Source organism: Mugil cephalus, chromosome 7 (assembly GCF_022458985.1).
Source record: "Mugil cephalus isolate CIBA_MC_2020 chromosome 7, CIBA_Mcephalus_1.1, whole genome shotgun sequence".
Taxonomy (NCBI): domain Eukaryota; kingdom Metazoa; phylum Chordata; class Actinopteri; order Mugiliformes; family Mugilidae; genus Mugil; species Mugil cephalus.
Window position 1 is genome coordinate 22,185,453 of NC_061776.1, and position 20,166 is coordinate 22,205,618.

A 20,166-nucleotide genomic window follows, 5' to 3' on the forward strand; every position below is an offset into this window, starting at 1 on the left:
AAGAAAACGTATCATTTTCATAGTGAGTGGGAATAAGAGTTCTTTTTTTTCACAGCAGTAACAGAAAAGTCCAAGCAGTATGTGAAGAGATACTTCTGTTCAATACATGTCACGTTAGCCTCCATGCTAACTCACCTCCTAACTAATGGTGGAAATTGTCCATGAGTTAAAGACAGTGTTTTGTCAGATTTGTTAAAAAATGTAAAAAAAAAAAAAAAAAAGTGTTATTCTGAACAAAGATAAAGTGGGTGACTTTGAACAAAATGCTCAAAATGAGCTCATTCATACAGTGCAGTCACAAAGGATAAATGAGTCAGACATGTGATCTTGAATTACAAGAACAAAAATAGAGAATGAAAAATGCTGCATTAAATGCATAGGTGTATGTAAAACAATATTTATTGTGAGGTTTCATTAACAATAATGCGAGCAATGTGATAGTCTCGTCACACATATACATTATTATTATCATTATTATTATCATTATTAGTATTGTTAAAGGTGAGCTGTGTGATATGAGGTGAGATTTAGCCTCACTTCTCCGGTGTAAAATCAAGACCGTTTCAATTGATTAAAACTCAGACATATACAAATACCATTGTGTGTGGGTGCTGTACTGAATTCTGGACCTGGGCATTATGAAAACAGTCTTCTGTACCATTTCTTCTTCATTTCGGGGATGTTGTTCCCCTGATCTTCTAGCAGGGACATCATAAAGCTCTCTGTCTTCTCCCTCTCCTGCTCTTTATATTCAAGAGTCTGCTTCTTGAGGTGTAATGTGGCCTGAAGGAGGGTCGACTTTTCCTCTTGCCATTCCATACGCCCAACTTTCCATCTGCTGCTCGAAGATCTTTAAAGAGGTCGCAAGGTTGCTGTTGACGGTTTCCTGCACTTGAAGTTGAGTCACGTACAGAGCTTTGGATTTCTTCCAGCAGGGAGGTTTTCTCCTGCTGCCATTTAAAATTGTCACTCCTCTGCTGCTCTTGAAGCTTCTGAAGATCAGCCTCATACTTCTTGATTTTATTTTCCTTGTTGTCCAGTTGGGCAATGTAAGAGGCCTCTGATGTTTCCATGAGTGCAATGAGGGAATGTTTCGCTTCCTGCCACTGGAGCTGCTGAACCTTCAGCTGCTGCTACTGGGAGTTCTTCATTTTCCTCCTCAAAAGCAAGATCATTTTCCAGATTGTCTGCTTTTGCGCGAGCCTCCAACTCTGCATTGTCGTTATTATAAAGCTGAACCTTTAAAGATCCAGTTTTCAGTGCCAGATTGTCCTCGGCTTCTGCTCTCAGCTGTTTCTCAACACTGAGCGCGGACGTTAAAGGCCATTACTTCATTTTTCAGGGCCTCCTTCTCTCCCCAAAGGGTCTGCAGATCATTCTGAGCTTTGCTCAGCTTGACACTGGTCTTTTCCAGCTGTGCTCCGAGCTGATCCATGGAACTGTTCTTTGTGTTCTTCAACACTGTCTTCTGATGGGTTTGTTCTTTGTACCTTCTGTTGCCACAGTGACTGTGTCTCTGGACTGTCTCCAACATGGGTTTGTCTCTGAAATGAATCCGTGCGGATAGCTTAGCAGATCTTTACGTAACCCTTCACTTGTTTCACTTAATAGATTTAATAGTTTTGGCCCTGAGTTCTGAAGAAAGGTTTCAGCTCCAGATCAGTTTTTCAGCCCAAGCTCTGGAAGGAAGAGAAAAAACTCCCTCTTAACCTCAGAGTGACCTAAGGATCAGGAGAAGACACCTTAGGAAACGCATCTCAAAGAGATATCACCTCTTACAGGGCTCCAGACTAACTTCTTTACTAGGGGCACAGTGGCCCCTAACTTTAAAATTTATAGGCGCACTGTAAATCAACTTGCAAAGTAAATATTCACATTTCCTCTCATTTTCACTTTATTACTGCCAAATACTTTGATAGTAGTAAGATAAGGAGCGTCCTTAATCTTCTCGTACGTCTTCCATTTCAGTGCATTTGTGATGACACCAACTAACTGCGCACGCTGTGTCATTATTGTATGTTGCGTTCAGCTTTACACCATTCTTCCTTTGCAGATCGATTTGGCCTTTAAATTTTGTAAAAGGCTGTTCTTCTTTGGTGATGAAATAGGCCGTGTTAAATTTCATCAATTCGACCTCCTCGGCGCACTGGTTAGTAGCCTCTTGTCTTCTAGTTGCACTATTGTTACACAGGTGCCGACACATTTTATGTTTCACAATGGCATTGTGTTTGACCAGTGTGTCGTGTTTTAACTGGGTAGTGCCAGTATTTTGAGCAGATTTCGTGTTCTCCACATGTTGTGGGTGTCGACAGCAGAATTTAAAGTTCATTGAATTCGTCTTTCAGCCAGTTGAACTCCTGTTTTTTTTTCCCACCACGACTGTTCCCTCACGATCTGAGTCGGAATCATTATGAGGAATTGTCTCATCAGTCACTCTGGGTTTGCTATGAAGAAAGTAAGAAGTGACAGTCCCCTTTGCCATTGTTTACAAGATGTGAAACCTGTGGATTTGCGCGATAACCCCAAGACCCGCTCTCTCTCTCTCACATTCACATTCACATGCACATGCATGCACACACACACACTGGCCCGTCTCCCTCTTTTGGAGTTAATAGCGGTTGGCAAACCAGCTCACTTGGTGCATTACCGCCAACTACTGGACTGAAGTGCGGAGCAGAAGTTTGTCAGCAACAAAAAATATGATTTTTTTTTTTTTTTTAATCGGCAATGTGCTTGCAATGTCTCAAATTTTAGGGGCAAAATGCGACCACTTAGGGGCAGCCTGGAGCCATGTCATGCATCGTACGAGTGCGACAGTGATAATACTTGTATATTGGGGATTCCTGTCGCCAGGTTTGGGGAGTAACAGATTACATGTAACAACATTTACGTCATCAGGATACAAAAAAAAAACAGTAACTATAATCTGTTACAGTACCATGAAAAACATGTAATCAGATTACCGTATTTAATATACACGGGGGTTTACTGAGTATTTAACCCTTTAAAACCTGAACTATCTGGCACGCGCAGCATTTGAATTACCGTAACTCACAGTGATTTGCTCTACTGACAAAATTCAAAGTGTTTCTGAACACTGGGAAGTTGTGCTTTTTTTTTGTCTGGAAGACCTTTGTGACATCTCAAGGGTATAACTCAGTTCGTTTTTACCAACAAAGTCCTCCAACCTACACCAATAGTACCACCAACAGGGTTATTCAGGAATGTCTTGAGTCTCTGCTGCAGAGGCTGCAGATTGTATTGCTACCAGCACAAAAATAAAATTACATTTATTTATTTATTTTTGTTATTTTTAGTGTTTCCCCAATCCTAGTAATCATTTTTTTCAGTTTATCTAAACTCAAGTAAAGAAAATCTATTTCAAAATGGTACAATAACAAAAAGACTGCAAGGCTGTCAATGTGTATTTAATAAAATAGTGACACTCATAGGCAACAGTGGAGAGACTTTTACAATGAAAATTGCAACTAACAAGTTATATTTTTAATATTAGTTCATCAAAAAGATTGCCACCAGGCTCTCTTTCAGCGGCTGAGCAAAAGAATAACAGAAGAGCAGCATCACTTTGAGTTCTAGTTCATAAGAGGAACAGTCAGGCTAGTGGTGGGCCGTCACGGCCAGCGAAGCCTTCTCTGCTGGCCTAAACTTAATCAAACTCACTGACTTACATTTTAATAGAGTTACAGTCAAATAATTCCCAATAACCACTTCTTTTCATTTTATGGCTTGTCTGTCTCTCAGCTGCGGTGCTTCTGGCATCATAACTTTGCATTAGAGCTTTTATCCAATAATATTTCAGTCAACACATGTGAGTGAGTTAAAGAAATCTGCCTGGGCCTTCAAAATTAAAACTGCAGGCAGCTGAAGCTTGAAAGACGTTGTAATAATGGGGTTTCTTTAAGCAACCACATTGAAGTTCGTTTTCTTATGACTTCTCTGTGGCAGCAGTGGCAGAGTTTTCACGTCCTCTGATTGGACGGTCAGAGAGCCGATCCGTTTGAGCCGAGCAGTTCATGTTCACCTGTTGTGAGCTGCACAAGCAAATCATTCCCAATAACCTTTTATAGTTATTTGTTGAACCCATGATGGCAGGAGAAGTGGCCATCGATTTGGTTGTAAATAATCTTAGAAAGACATTTTCACGGCGGACTCTGAAGGAAAAGCTGGATATTGTGAGGAAAGGCCGCCGAACCCTGGAACTAGCTAGTCTGACCCTGCAGGGGAAAGGTCTGCCACTTTCAGGGCAGCAATTATGAGCACTATGAGGAGAACTCTAAATTGTTTCTTCTTCTGGTGAGAAAAATGTTTATTGTGTGTTTTTGCCATTTTATTGAGTCAACATTGAAGCTTCTGCTGGATTTGACACAGATGCAGCACATATATGAGACACCTGTCGTTCTGTTCCGCAATGTTCTGTTTTGTTGCATCTATGTGTGATGTTATTGGTTCTGTAGCAGTAGTGTCATAACGATCGTATTAACAGGTGTTATGAATGAAGTTGGGAGGCCATTGCAGGTGGAAAATACATGGCCCATCACTGAGTCAGGCTTGTGTCAGGCCTTCATACTTGTCACTGGCTGCTTTTAACATCTTTATAACTCCGGGCTTTTAGGCCTTAGAACATACCAGTTCTTGAGTGAAATCCCAGCACTACAGGTGAGAGGGGAAAAGGAAGCCACTAAAATGTGCTGCTTTTCAGTTGAATTTTTCTTAGTGATCGTGCCACAGGTTTGTTGTGCAGTTTTGATCTTTTGGATAGCACAGATAGATGCTGGTCTGTCGTGCGCCAGGCATTACAAAACCAAACCACTTGCAAAATAGTCAGGGAGAATTATTTTGTTTGTTTTCCTTGAAACTAAATTATAATCAGGGGTCTCAACATAAAAGAACTGCAAAATTATCAGAATTTCCTTCCAAGCTGGTTTTAGGATATCAATGGTACAATGTAAACATGGGACCATGTTATGTTATGTCCATATGAGTCAGTCAAATTGGACGAACACCACAACACTGTCTGAAGCAGTGACACACTGCTTCAGACAGTGTTGTGGTTCCAAGAACAGGTGGTACAATATTTGTGCTTCACTCCTGCCAAATTAGCCAGACTGAAGTGATTGTAATGTCTGACAGGCTGCCCTGTGACCGGAGGGCCAAGACAGCACTCTGATGATAAAGCACACTGTGAATGAGTTCAGACAGTACAGGGGATTCCTTAGTTGAGTAATTAATTCTGCCGCCACCTAAAGCCGCCCGCCCAGAATTGTCTCACAGGTCTTCTAAATTACACCCAGAGACAAGACAAGGCCAAAGTTCATAAAAATTCAGAATACATATATTGTATTCTGAATGACGATATATTTCAAAACAGAAATGTGCTGCTGTGTCGTCCTTGCAATACCAACTTTGTATCCTCCAAGGATACACTCAACACATGCTTTTGGACAATGCACAAGTTGAGTGTTCCAACAAGTTGCTCACCCAGGGTGAGCTATGGTGTGGTTCTATAAATACAAATTAAAACCGAAGTGCCACTCTGAACCTTCCTATTTCTTTGGGTGCATTCCTAAAAATGTACCCAATTAATTTTTGTCACTAAGGTTGGGGATAGCCCCAGGCCAGCTCATTTCAAGTCCGCTGATCTTGTGCTTTTGGCACCTGGCTTCTGCACCTTCCTGGTGCATCTCAAGGGCTCTCGATATATTTAAGTGTAATTTACTAATGTTGACTTTTACTGGTAGGTGTCCGAATGCAATACCAATCAATGCAATATTAACAATAATTAAGAATCAAACTGTTTTACTTATGTGGTTTTACATGTCAACACATTCCCATACCCATTAAAAATAGAGAATCCATGCTGTATGTTGTTTGCTGTCTTGCCGGGTTCTGAAGGCTCCACTCTACTTGGAGACACTTTTTGACCCAGCTTTGTCAAGGTTAATTACTGTCTTAAACTTTAGAACTTGGATGATAGTTTTGAAATGAGACTTATTAAAACAATAAAATATTAACCGAGCAGCAAGGCAGCCCACCTTGCCATAAATTGCTGCAGGAAATGCTGGTAAATGTGCACCAAGTGCACCAAAATGTGAGAACAGATTTATTTATGGTAATTACTGTATTGCTAGTTACACAAGCAAGACTGGGTTTCCTAACTTCTAAAATGCTCCAATGGCACATCATGCCGCACATGCACACTCAAGGATCACTTTTCTTCTATGTCCTTTCATAGCAGGTTGGGGTAACCTGAGCCAGTATGGGTCATAGCTGCAACTGATAAGGGCCTATTCACTCTCCAGAAATTCCTTTTTCAGAGAACATTAAAGCTTTTTGTTACCTCGCGGCTTTGTTTTGACTGTCTGGCAACAATTGGCAGACAGGTGCCAAGAGCAACCATATCTTTTTGTGTTAAATTCTGCCTACTCACAGCGGTCTAAAGGTCAGGATTTGTCATACATGCGCAGCTTTTCATATTGAAATTCAAGATTTGGGTGTAGTGTGCACTCTTGAGCCCACATAAATGAATTAAATGAAGGGTGGAATACAAACTGCCTGCTGAACAATGTGCACTCCAAGAAAAAGCTGAACCTCCTACATTACATAGTACACTTCTCATCTCTTGGTGGTTTAAGCAAAATTACGTTTAAGTGACTGATCCTGCTTAAAGTTAGAATCAATTTGACTTTAATGACATTGATTTCTGATATGGACTATTGTTGCCATTATCACATATGGTTAAGCATAAGTAAGTCACTTTAAAGTGATAAAAACGTTTATTCAATGTAGACTTAATTAAAGGTGTTGGTCAACCACTAACCAGTTAAGAGGTCTGCCCATATTCCACTTTTATACAGCCAAAATCATAACAGATTTGAATCAGTGGTTTTGTATAATGAAACATGATTGAGAATAAATGTCAATGGGCGAGCAGTAAACTAAATATGGCATGCTTACATAAAAGAAATACAAATGACCTACTGAATTCAAATATAGATATGACATACTATAGTATATGGTGAGACTGTGCAAAGACAAGGAAATAGTGAGCTTACGATTATCTAGCACACACTAGTAGCTGTACTTTGACCAGATAATACCTGACAACTAAGAAGTCCCAGAAGTATAACACTCCTTCATATGGAATTGTTCCACTTCCTTCTTACCGAAGTTTAGACTGCAAGAGAGATGAGAGATCAAAGTCTGTGATTGCTCCAAAGGTTGTGGTGAGTCAGGTAGAGAGCTGTCTTGCTGTTTCGAGTCCAAGTACTGCTTGTAGCAGTTTCATTTTTCACAGGAGGGCAACTTACTGAAACCTGGTTTAAAGAATTCCCACTTTTGTGGCATCCAGGTTCAGGTATTTTCTGCCATTTTCAGCATTTCTGGCACTAGAAGCCATATTGGGCAGCACTGACGTGTTCCACCCATCGCTGTTGTCAACTAGCTGTTTCAGACCTACAGATAACCCTCATGTTACATTCAAATTTACTAACACCTTTTATCCTTGGGCTCAATTATTACCCAAGCCCATGGGTCAGGTACTTCAAATTTCAAGTTTGTTTGTTTCAAGTTTGTTGACTACCTAAACAGCTCTTTAAATAAAACAGCCCCCCACCCTGTTTATACATCCAGAAGACTGTTACGCGACTGGAGAAATATGCAGATCACCATAACATCTCACTGACCGACGTAAAATTTTAAAGAGATTTAACTTATTATTTACAATATTTGGTATGAAAAACGATTTCTGCCATCAAGAATAATCAGTCATGTTATGTTTGTGAGCCGTGTCAGTGCCAGCGGCTTTTGACGCATACACTCCTGCCAAAATGAGCTTGCAAGTGGTTCACATCCAAGTCTATCCAACCGTCCCCATATACTGACCTTCCCTCTAAATTTGGTCGATGGTGTTATAAAGAGCTCAAAGGATGATTCAATGTCTCGAACCTGGCTGACAGTATATCTGCTGGGACCTGGAACCATTTTGATGAGATTAGCAGCAGTGAGTCTGCCCTGCTGTTCAAGTATGGAGCTGGACCATAACATCTTTCCATTTTTGGAAGGTAGTGTGTTTACTGGTGGTTGAGAGACAACAGGAGGGTCAGAACTGAGAGTCTCATTCTCATCAGAGGAGGATGTCTTATTATTAGGGTCCTCCTCAACAATGTCCTCTATCTCAGACACATTCTCACATTGAGAGAGTCATTATGGCACCAAGTATCAGTACTCATCTCTAGTTAGGGCCCTAAAGCTATTTTGACATAATAAAATTGCATGCTATAGTGACCTCAATATCATCCAAAACAACCATAACAAATGTGTGTAAAATGTAAATATTTTATATATATTTTATAAAGGTAAAAGAGCCTACGCCAACACACAGACATATACAACATGGGTACAGGACACATAAAAAACATATCGTCATCAGCTCTGCACCTGTGGGCTGAAGTTATGGAGAAGTTTTTTAAATGAAAAAATAAAGATGGAAGTGATGCCAACACCTCCTCAAAGACTTAATTAGGGTACAACTCGTTTTTGTGAATGGAGGTAGCAAGGCAGGCCTTGTTTTTTATATATAAAACGGAGCACTGAAGCCTATAAAATTAAGGTAGCATCTGGAAACCAAACATCCAATCTTAGCTGGAAAGCTGGTGTATTTTTTCAAGAAAAAGGAAAATAGGCTTTAAGAAGAAATGGGCCCACAGAAAAGATTCACTGTATCACTGACTGGCAACACTAAATGTGCGTTGAAGGGCAGTAACCTCATCACTTACGTGTGGTAAGAAAGCGTTCACCAAAGCAGAGGAATGGGTTCTACCTGCTACTGGGATGAGTGGGATGATGCAAAGAAGCTGATGCCCATCCTGACCTCAGACATACACCATCAGCTTCTGGAGAGAATAAATCATAGACAATTTTTCTCTTTCCAGCTATATGAGTCCACGGATGTCACAAATGCTGCTGTTTTCTGTTCGCCATCGGTGGGACAGCAGTTGGCAAGAAAACACAATGTTTTTTGGAGAGCTAGCAACACGAGGTACAGGGAAGGAATGTTTCCGTTGCATGAATAACCACTTCACTGAGAAGGGCCTGGACTGGCAGAACTGTGCTGGATTGTGCAGTGACAGTGCAGCGTCAGTGACTGGCAGACATCACGCCGTCATCAGGCAGATACTTGATCGTGTGCCAGAAGCTTAATGGACCCACTATTTTCTCCACCGTGAAAGCCTTGCAGCAAAAAAGATGTCACCAGAGTTCGACGAGGTGATGGATATAAGTGTGAAAACCATCAACAGGATGTTTTTATAAGCTCTGTGAAGACATGTAAACAGATTGTGTGTAGGTGCTCTAGCAATGTGAGGTGAGATGGCTCTCAAGAAGATTCATCCTCACCACTGGATGAGTGTATACTACGGACAAATGCATTGTGACGCCTGCGGTCACCATGTTGGATGAACGTTACTCCGCCCACACACAAATACTCCAAATATGGACATGGGGGTCGTGTTGGTGCCCACCCAACTCTACGCTATCTGTTAGCTCAGGCTACCACCTGTCACTGAAAGCAGGAACGCCCTTAATCATGTAGAATTTTAAACCATAATAAAAAATACAACAACAAAATGAACTATTGATATCAAAATCTTTTTTTTGTACCAGGCTGTAGACATGTTTAATATTGCTGTATAGTTGGGCATTTTAACATGGGTGTATGAGGATTTGCCTCAAGCGGCCACTCAATTAATCATCGATCAGACCTGGAGGTTGCTGACTGGTCCTCACCCATATGTTTAAGCTGAGGAATAAGGTTTTCTCTCTTCTCACTGAGAAAAAAAATCTCCGCTCGCACATCACTATACCAACACTCAGTTCACAGCTAAACGAGTGCACCTCTGTGACATTTTTTCACTGCTGAACCAGCTGAACACTTCAAGAGAGAAATAGTAACATACTGTATTTGTTGTTGCAGACAAAGTTCAAGCTTTCAGGAGGAAACTTGCTTTGTGGACTAAGAGGGCCCAGGAAGAGAGAGACCTATGTTTCCACTTTTGTCTGACATTCTGGAAAACAGGTAAAGATTCAGTCTCTCAGCACCTCTCACAGCTGACAGATACATTTGATGAATATTTTCCTGATGATCCCAGAGAGGGACACTAGTGAATCCTTCTGATGCTGCTTTGCCCTCACATCTGGAATCACAGCTTCGTGAAGTTTCCATTGGTAGCACTTTTGGACCTAGGCTACTTCTGGAATGTTGTCTCAAAGGAGTACACTCCCTCTGTCATTCACGACTACATACCTGTGTGAATTAGGTTCCTCCATTGTGGCCACAACTAAGACCAAAGCTCAAAACAGGCTCAGAGCATCACTGGAGGCTAACCTCGAGAGTGAGCCTTTCCCCCATTCCAGTCACACGGTAAAAAAAATGGACTGTTGTGACTTGTTATTGTTCATTTGTCATAAATTTTAAGTTGTAAGAAGAGTAACTTCTAGTTTTGCCATGCAAAAAAAAAAAAAAAGGTTGCTAAATTGTTCATCAGCAGCACATAATTCTGTTTATTTGAATTTCTCCTTCATATTTGTTTATATTTGTTCTTGTAGCAATTTGATTTGTTATAATTGCTAGCCTGTTCGGTATTCTCATATGTGCATATAAATAATTGTCTGAGAAGATAACAGTGTATCATATCATTTATTTCACAAGGTTTTAATTTGTTAAAGTAGGAGTGGACTTGATTTGGATCAATTAAAATCAAAGGGTTAATATTTGAATGGGCCCGGACCACTGTGTAGTGGGAAAATCGGGCCCAGATGTTAAAAAGGTTAAGAATCGCTGGCTTACACCATGTTACGTTTTAAGCTTATATGTGATAAACAAAGTGTAGTGCAGTGTTGCTGTACTATTGATTAGCATCTGCCCATTGATTCCTCATTAAGCTCTGAAACAAGACAGATAAGGACACAACTGGGACACCCAGGTTGTAGCCACCAACCAAGCATCAGACAAAAATCACTCACAAGTACTGACACTGTTGTCTCATTGTTTATAAGGTCAGAAAGCTGCATGAGGTTTTCTCTTGAGATACTGTATTTGTGACGATGTCAACTTCAGTTTTACACAATACCAGATGGGTGTTAAGCTGCTGTTAGTTCACATTAACAGCAACCAGCTAGCAACAGTCAGAGCAGGCGGTTTATTATGAAGTTCAACAAAATTAAGTGAATTTGTCAGAATATAGCTACAAAACAAAATTGTTAATTTTTATGCTAAGTTCATTATAATAGTCAACCTTAAACAAAAGCAATGGTCAAACTTTGTGCACATTAAACAGAGACTCTAGTTGTATATGTTGTGTATCTGAAAGCAGTAAAGTGTTTTCTGTCCAATTAAATGCAATTAACCTACTGTAGCTCCTGCCATTAGCAACACTGGATACCCCAAATGAAGGAAATGTTATTTACTCTGCAGAAATTAACATTTTAGGCACTGGCAGTCGCAGTTAGGAGGCGAAATATTAGATGAAGTGACATTAAAGATCGTGTACGACTTGTCAAATGAAAATAAAAATGTCTTCTGAGCTTTATCCTCCATTGTAATGATTGATGGTAAACATTGGGCCATTACTGTTTCAGCATGACAGAATGAAACGGGGTCCATTCAGCATCTTTCAGGCCATTCCTTTGACAAATCGTCTGTCATTAGAGCACAGCTGTGTGCTGTAGTCAGTTTGACATGCTTGCGGCACACTTAAGCCCAATCATAAGGTTTTAATTGGAACCATGGGATTCCGTAAGGAGGCCAAGTGGACAGTATCAGGTCATCTTTCCTGTGAAGTCAAAAGGGGTTATCCGTATATAGATCTCATACCAAGGTCTCTGCTGTGCAAAGAAGCTCTTTGAATCCCTGTCATACATATAGTCACATATACATATACTTATCCTATAAATATATCCAATATTCAGTTGATGTTCTCTTCATTAGTGCAAGTGGAATTCCCACTGAGTTTGCCTGCCAGAGGAACAGACTAGGCATTTGAAGACTGATTAAAATGCTTGAAACAAAGTCAATTTAAACTGTAAAATGAGTCCGTTTACTTTGGATGTGTCACAGTGATTTATGTTGATGTTGTCTTTGCAATCATCTACGAGCACAGGCCAAGCTCAGTTGATGGAGATTAACTGAGGGAACGTGACAAAAATGGAAGGCAATTACGCGTGGTGTTGTGTTAATTGTCCCATTTGGCTTTACAGACATCCATGAGAAAATCCACAACTCCCAATTTAACTTGTGACTTTCTCCAATAAAGTGGATGGAGCTGCGTTTACAAGTTCCACTCAAGATCAAATTAACTCAGTTGAGTGAAACTTCACAGTAATTTATGGCAGCTCTAAATGTTGTATTTATAAATATGAAAGGCACATATTCACATTAGTGGTACTGTAATACACTGCACAGAAAAGCTTGTTGAGTGGATTGTTCAATAGACCCTGAGCACTGAAACATGCTACATTTAAATACTGTGGTTCAATATTTAAACGTAGCATGTTATTGTTGTGATGAGAGTTAAGATTTCAAATAAATCCTATGTGATGCATACCAGGATACAAACCAACAGCTAAGTCTCTGTACTGACTGAGCCACAGTGACCCACTCCAAGTTTGACTTAAGTATCGTGATACGTATCGTATCGTGAAGTCTGAGTCACAATATGATACATTATGATATTGCCATATATTGCAACATTCTACATAGTTCAATGAGAATTTTTTAAATCCAGCTTAAAATACATGTTGTATATTTGTACATCAGATGACAGTGATAATTCATTGGACAAACTGAGTCAAACAATAATAATTCAATTCAAATCAAATCCATTTCCATCGCGATACATTGGCATATCAATATTTTTTTCCACCCCTACCTCTACGCTACTTCTACTCAAGAAGGCACAATGAAGAAGTTTCAAGACAAATGAAAGATGTGGCATATCCAGAAATGAGTTGGTGCACCTTTTAGAGAATCAGTGAGTGTTTTACCTGCACAGTAACAACAAAGCGGTGCATAGTGCGTCCAGAATTAGGATGTGATGTATATAGAGTAGCAGAAATCTGTGATGCTCTAAAGTCATGTTATAAAAGATCCCTCTCACCTGGCCAACAACATTTTTAATTTCTTCTCCTCTCATGAAATCCTTAGAAACATTAAGACCAAAACATCTAGGTAACTGAATAACATATCGTGAAGCTGTCAGTCTTTAAACTTAGCCCTGGAGGGTTAACTACATACAGCAGGATCAATACAGTTGCGTTTTTAATGCCCTGAAGCTCCCTGTTTGTTCATTTCATGATGATGATAATTCCCCCACAGGTGCAGGTGATCCTTCCTGGTTTTATTATTTTTTGGATTATTTTAGATCGTTTAATTTATTATGTTCTCCACGCTGAAGTGATTCTATGATTTTTGTGTGTGTTATGGCGACTTTATTAAGACAAATTTCCATCAAACATGTTGATATGGCAAAAAAGTATTGAACTGACATTGAACTACTCAAAACCAAAATCAAAAACCACTATACCTAGACTTCTCAAATCAGGACTACATCTACAAACCCTGAAGAATCATTATAACACATTTTCTGATTTGTGAAACCTATATTATATTCATGATTCATTTCACCATTTTTTTTACTTATTTTTTTTGTAGCATGTAGAGCATAGGTCTTCAACAGGGATTTCGTGACACATCTGTGGAGGTACTATGGGCTACAACATATTTGGTTGTTTATACGTTGTTATATATACTCTCACCGGCCGCTTTGTTAGGTACACCTTGCTAGTAAAAGGTTGGACCTTCTTTTGCCTTCAAAAACTGGTGCCATACTTTCAACAAGGTGTCGGAAACATTCCTCAGAGATTTTGGTCCATATTGTCATGATAGCATCACGCAGTTGCTGCAGATTTGTCGGCTGCACATCTATGATGTGAATCTCTTCTTCTCCTGGAGTACAGTGAACTCATTGTCATGTTCCAGAAACCATTTAGAGATGATATGAGCTTTGTGACATGGTGCATTATTCTGCTGGAAGTAGCCGTCAGAAGATGGTCTACTGTGGTCATAAAGGGATGGACATGGTCAGCAACAATACTCAGGTAGGCTGTGGCATTTAAACCATACTCAGTTTGTACTTAAGGGACCCAAAGTGTGTCAAGAAAATATCCCCCACACCATCACACCACCACCACCACCAGCCTGAACCGTTGATACAAGGCAGGATGGATCCATGCTTTCATGACGTTTACACCAAATTCTGACCCTGTCATCTGAAATCAAGACTCGTCAGACCAGGCAACGTTTTTACAAACTATTGTCCAATTTATCAGCAGTTTCTGAAATACTCAGACCAGCCCGTCAGCACCAACAACCATACCGCATTCAAAGTCACTTAAATCCCCTTTCTTCCCCATTCTGATGCTGTTTGAACTTCAGCGAGTTGTCTTGATCACCTCTACATGCGTAAATACATTGAATTGTAGCCATGTGATTGGCTGATTTAGCTATTCGTGTTAACGAGCAATTGAACAGGTAAAGTTGAAGTGAGTGTATGTGCATATACATATGTATATATTATTTTTAATTTTCCCCCACGAATTTCAATTTCTTTAAATACACATTAACAGGAATCTAACGTATTTTAGTAAAGGGATAAATGGGGGCAGAAGGTGTTATCTGTATGTTTATGTCAATTATGTCATGTTTATCTTAATATTTTAATACAAAATGACAATAGTAATGTTTATATAATAATAAGACAGAGTTTCATATAGAACACATATAGTAGGTAGGGGGTCCCTACTTAATCTCTTCATCAGTTTGAGGGTCGTTGGCCTGGAAAATGCGAAGACCCCTGATGCAGAGGAAAAACAAAACGTGACTTAATTACATTTCACAAATAGAATAAACGTTTCACAAATCAGAGATTGTCTTATAATGAATCTCCAGGATCTGTAGATTAATCCAGTCCACATTTGAGAAGTCTAGTTACAGGGGTTTTTGATCTGGACTTCGTCTAATGACGTCTAGACGTAACAAACGTGGTGAAATCTCCTCTTTAGTGTTTTCACAAATAAAATACAAGTTTCACAAATACAGTAGTGGGTGTCTGACAAAGTTAACGTCTTGCATAAAATGTTTAAAATGCTTTCACATCAAGAAGCGTCACAAAAAACAACAGTGGGCAAACAGTCGCACTGCACGTTCTGTTAATTTCCCCTTAATTTTCCCCTTACGGACTGAATCAGAGGCGAGTTAATTGGAAGCTAACTTCAGCATCGTGAACACCAGCTGCCTAAAAGCTGCTGAAGAAAGTCGAGCCTCTTGTACACACAGTAATTACAGGATAGCGCATTGTCACTGTCTATGTGATATAACTACAGAGAATGATTAAGCTAATGCTGTAACCCCAACCCCTTCAATTAATTCTTCATGTCTATTAAGTAGAAAAGATTGCGTGACACTCTTGGGAATTCTTCCTTCGGGAGCTTTAATAGCCAATGCTTTCCGTCTTTCTTTCAGTTTTACTGCTCAGGGTTGAAAGATAACCCATTGATTGTTTTCTGTGCCCATACTTGGCCTCACTGCGGCAGTTTTATGGAAAAAAAAAAAAAAAAGCAGGTCTACTGCAGTGTTTCCTCTACATTCATTTAGGAGTGGCGGGCTGCCATTCCTAAATCCTAGTTGACGCTACTTCAAATTGTTTTTTGTTTTTCTTTATATTGTCACAAATACACCACAGCCGCATGTGTCCACCTTTACAGCTGTTTTGGTCAGGTAGATGTACTCGCAAGCACTAAGATAAACAACAGATAACTCTCTTGCTCAGTATCTAGACATTTGCAAAATACTGATGGCCAGCTAACGTTACGTAACATATTGGTAGCTTAAGTTAATTAAATCACTAACGTGAGTGAACTAAAGCCCCTTTCACATCGAGCGAAAAATCTCGATGAAAATTTTTTTCCAATCAAACAAATCAAATGTGTTGTTACACCATCGTTAATGGAAGCGCATTGGTGGGACTGTGTTTATATACAGCTTGTATAGCGATCTCCCACACTTTAACAATTATGGCAGCGCTCTGCATCCAAGGAAAACAGGAGATTTGGCGGCAGATATCGGGCTCTGTGCAGGACACAGTGATTTATTCTAATATCAGCAGCCTTTTGAAGGAGTGGTTGTTTGACCGGTCCATTCTTCAGGTCATCAACAAACTGCAACGTTATCTACAATGTATGAGGGGGGAAAAAAAACAGGCACGCAGCTCTCACAGCGGGAGGTCAGACCCGGGACTTGTACCAATGTGAAAGTGCACCAAAAGCAAGTCGACCTGGGATTTTCGATGTGAGAGCGGTATAATTGATAGCATTAAGCTGATATGTACACGGCATGATGTAACTGCTGACTGAAATTTCAGATGAGCTTGTTGAAATATTTCTCTAAGAAGAGAAAGGCCCCTGATGAATATGACACTAGTCAGGTATCATTAGCCTTTACTGACTCATAAATGGTTAGGTAAAAAATTGTGTTCACACTTGCAATCATTCTATAGCTCTTCGGTAGCGCTCCTATAAAAAAAAAAAAAATAATAATTGCTCTGAGCCTGGGTGCAAACTTCGCCACTGATTCTACAGCCCCATCAAGAAATTACTATTTATTGTTTTTATTTGTATTTATTTAATTTTATTTATTTATTTATTTTTACTTAAAATGCCATTTTCAACTGTCCATTCAATAAATAGGTTGCCCTGCCTGTTGTGTGTGCCACACAACACACCTCCAGAGGAAAAAGCCTGCACAGCAGAGGGTCCCTGTCTGCACTGGGGTGTGCTCTCACAAACAAATAGAAATGATGCCATTTTAGCATCTTGTTGGGTTTACAAAGTGTACATGCACTAGACCAGGGCTGGGCAATTCATTTCTACAGGGGGCCACATGAAAAATCTGAACTGTGTTGGAGGGTCGAACCAAACGATAACTTGAACTTAATTCTGCTCATTATTAATTTTCTCCCGTTGTAAAAAGCAGTAAATTATATATTTTGATAAGCTGCTACTGGTAATCAGAAGTATAAGAAGATTCTGTAAATATTTATTTATATTTATGAATTTAGATGTAGGTCTAAGAGGAAAATAAAACACAATCGATCCGTAGTTTTGGATATAACGCATTGGAATACAGGAAACTTTGTCCTGTTTGGAAAGCTTCGGAGGACAAAGGAGGGACCATGTAGCTACATTAATTATTTTCTGTATCTCAATAAATGTTTAATAGATGGGAAGAAGCTGTTTCAATCATCCTTTTTCAAGAAATAACTAAAGCAGATTCTCACAGTGCCATGATGTAAATAATACACCATGGCTTTTCATAATAAAAGCAACACAGTTGTATTGCATGCACAGCATAAATACTTGTTCATTTGTGCTTATGACTGATATACTCCGGGCCAGTGAACTGGCCAGTGACTGAATGGTCTGGAAAAGTATGCTGCATTATCAGCCTTAGCTCTTGCTGCTGTCTTTGCAGCCTGTGAAGTAAACTGCGCCTAGCTCCGCTTCTTTTACAGTACAGTAAATTAGCTAGTTAATCTCCATGTCTATATTTTAATTATGATATATTTGTATGACTACTACACTAAGACTGTGTTTTGGTGATTCAATGTTTCATTTGACAGTGGACTGCAGTTTGTTTTGATTGTATATAAGAGCTAAAGGCTAACTAAACTCAAAGAATCCCACAGGAATGAATAGCACACTTCAACATTTAACGTGGAAAACATGATGCCGTGTTCTTTTTAATGTTACTTGCCAACATTTAAAAAGAGATGCTTAGTTCATTGTTAGACAATTGGTTGAAAATGAAATGGCCCAATAATAATAATAATACGTTTTATTAATAAAAGCCTTTCGGAACCTCATGAAAACAGGGGAGTGTACATATTTAATATTTAACCATGACTCAGCAAACCATTGAACCAATTATATCTCAGTTCTGGGCCATTTATCCCACTCCACTAGACAGCAATGGCAACCTGACCAAAAGATGAGCAAGAGCTAGAAAGCGTCCTCCACCATCTATTACAAATTAACATAATAGAATAAATCTGTATCCAAACTGCAAACAGCTGATTTTCATCTGACAAATAAAATGTTAATGTTAATATCAATGTCAGGAGTATAAGATGAACATAATGTATGAACAGTTCCTGTCATTTAAACCGGAGCCGTGAACACTGCACTTCCTTTTTTAGTGTTTTGCGTTTGTCCGTAAAAATGATTTTGCTTTCCAAACTGCGAGATAAATTCCCCAAATGGTCTTTACAGTGAAAACCAACAGACTGTGTTTTATACTGTTCATCACAGTTCACTGCTTCAGTAATCCCTTTGGATGGTGATGACAGTAATGTTTACAATAGATGCCAATCTTCCCAGCGTTCCCCTCGTGCCCCTTGGTCCTCAACTTTGTGGGATAACACACATATTTATAAACCTAAAATAAGTGTGTGTGTCTTTCCCTTTTTCCACTGCTTTTTTCCATCCCACCACTCTTTCTGCCAACTACTGCCAATTTGTCGCTAGCTACCACTACTGTACACGGGTATCAGCAATAAACTGGGTGATCCCAAGTTAGAGAATCTGTCAGGAAAGATACAGGGCGGGAGAAACGGATTCCGCAAAACTATCAGGAAGAGCAATCTCTGAGTTCAGAGTGGAGAAATTCCCAGGAATACAGCTGGAATTCCACAGTTCATTAATCACCGGCCAGGATGACAGCCAGTTTAAATTGGAAAGGCAAGGATACTGAGTCTGCCTCCATTCTTCCGCCGCTTTTTATTTTATACACCTTCTTTTGTCTTCATCTGGTCTACCTTTCAACACCTCTGTCCCATTGTTCTCCCTCCCCACGCACTCTTCACTTCATTGTGTTTCTACCACAGTACCTCTGACCGTGGGATTCCAAGCCTGGGCCGCCTTAATTCTGGCGTCACAGTTGGGGTGTTTTTGATACAGCAGAGAAAGAGAAAATTCTATATTAGCATTTTTGTCCATTAATATTTAAGTATGAGAGCAGTATAAAATCAGATAATCCTTTAACTGATCCCACAGTGGGGATAATTTGGTCATAATCTCAATGCAACTATGTCTCAATGCATTTAAATCTTGGATTTTACGGTGCATGGTTGACTTTATAAAAAGAGCTACAGCTCAAAGATGATTTGGGAAAATCTGACACATATTAACATGAACAGTACATGAAAGATGCAGGATTATTCATTTTAAATATTAAAATGTTTTTTACAAAACTAATTTCACAATTGCAGCACTTTTGTCTTTCCTATCTCCTCTCCCTCCTTGTTTCCCACTTTTAACCCTCATCTGTAACAAAGATGTGCAGATGTCCAGCATACACAGGAACTGGCTCTTTGATGGATTGAATCAGGGCTTCTGGGAGACCCCTGAACCTGAGCTCCTTTATCATGTAAAGATCATTACTCTTGATGTAACCCACAAAACTGCATCACCAAAGTGCTGTTAGTGGTGGTCATGGCGACATTAATGCTGATCATGATGGCTGTAATGATACGTTTTGCTGCTGAACTACTTCTGAAGACATCCCTTTGGACTCCGTGCCCACACATTTTCCTAGTAGTCCTTTAGTTGGGACTTACCAAGGCTGTCCTTATTTTGTTACCAAACCCCTAAATTCACAATAATGTTTGCATTTCCTCTGTCTTGTGTGGAAAAGCCGTCTCATGTATTATAGTTCATTTCTGCTTTTGACTACAGCAAGAGTCAATGAGGCCTGAATTATATGGGTTCTGGTACCAGTCTGTTCCACTGCATTTAAAAAAAAAACTGGAGGAAGATGGTTCACCAGCCGTTTCACTGACATAACTACAGGACAATGCTGACGTACCAGTGCACAGAACTAACAAAGTTTTATCAGCTATTTAGATTTTAAATCTTTTTGTCCCTCAAACCCAAGACAAAATGACGACTGAGATTTTTTTCTTCATTAAAAGTATATCTCAGCCACAGACATCAGTAGCTGCGCTTCCATTACAGTTTTTCACAAAATAAAAGCAATAT

The 20,166-nt window shown here is 39.6% G+C and overlaps 1 long non-coding RNA gene across 1 annotated transcript in view; it reads right to left on the reverse strand.

The window, feature by feature from the left end:
* Positions 1-20,166, reverse strand: part of LOC125010139 — a 47,938-nt gene that overhangs the window by 14,167 nt on the left and 13,605 nt on the right. The window lies entirely within an intron of this gene.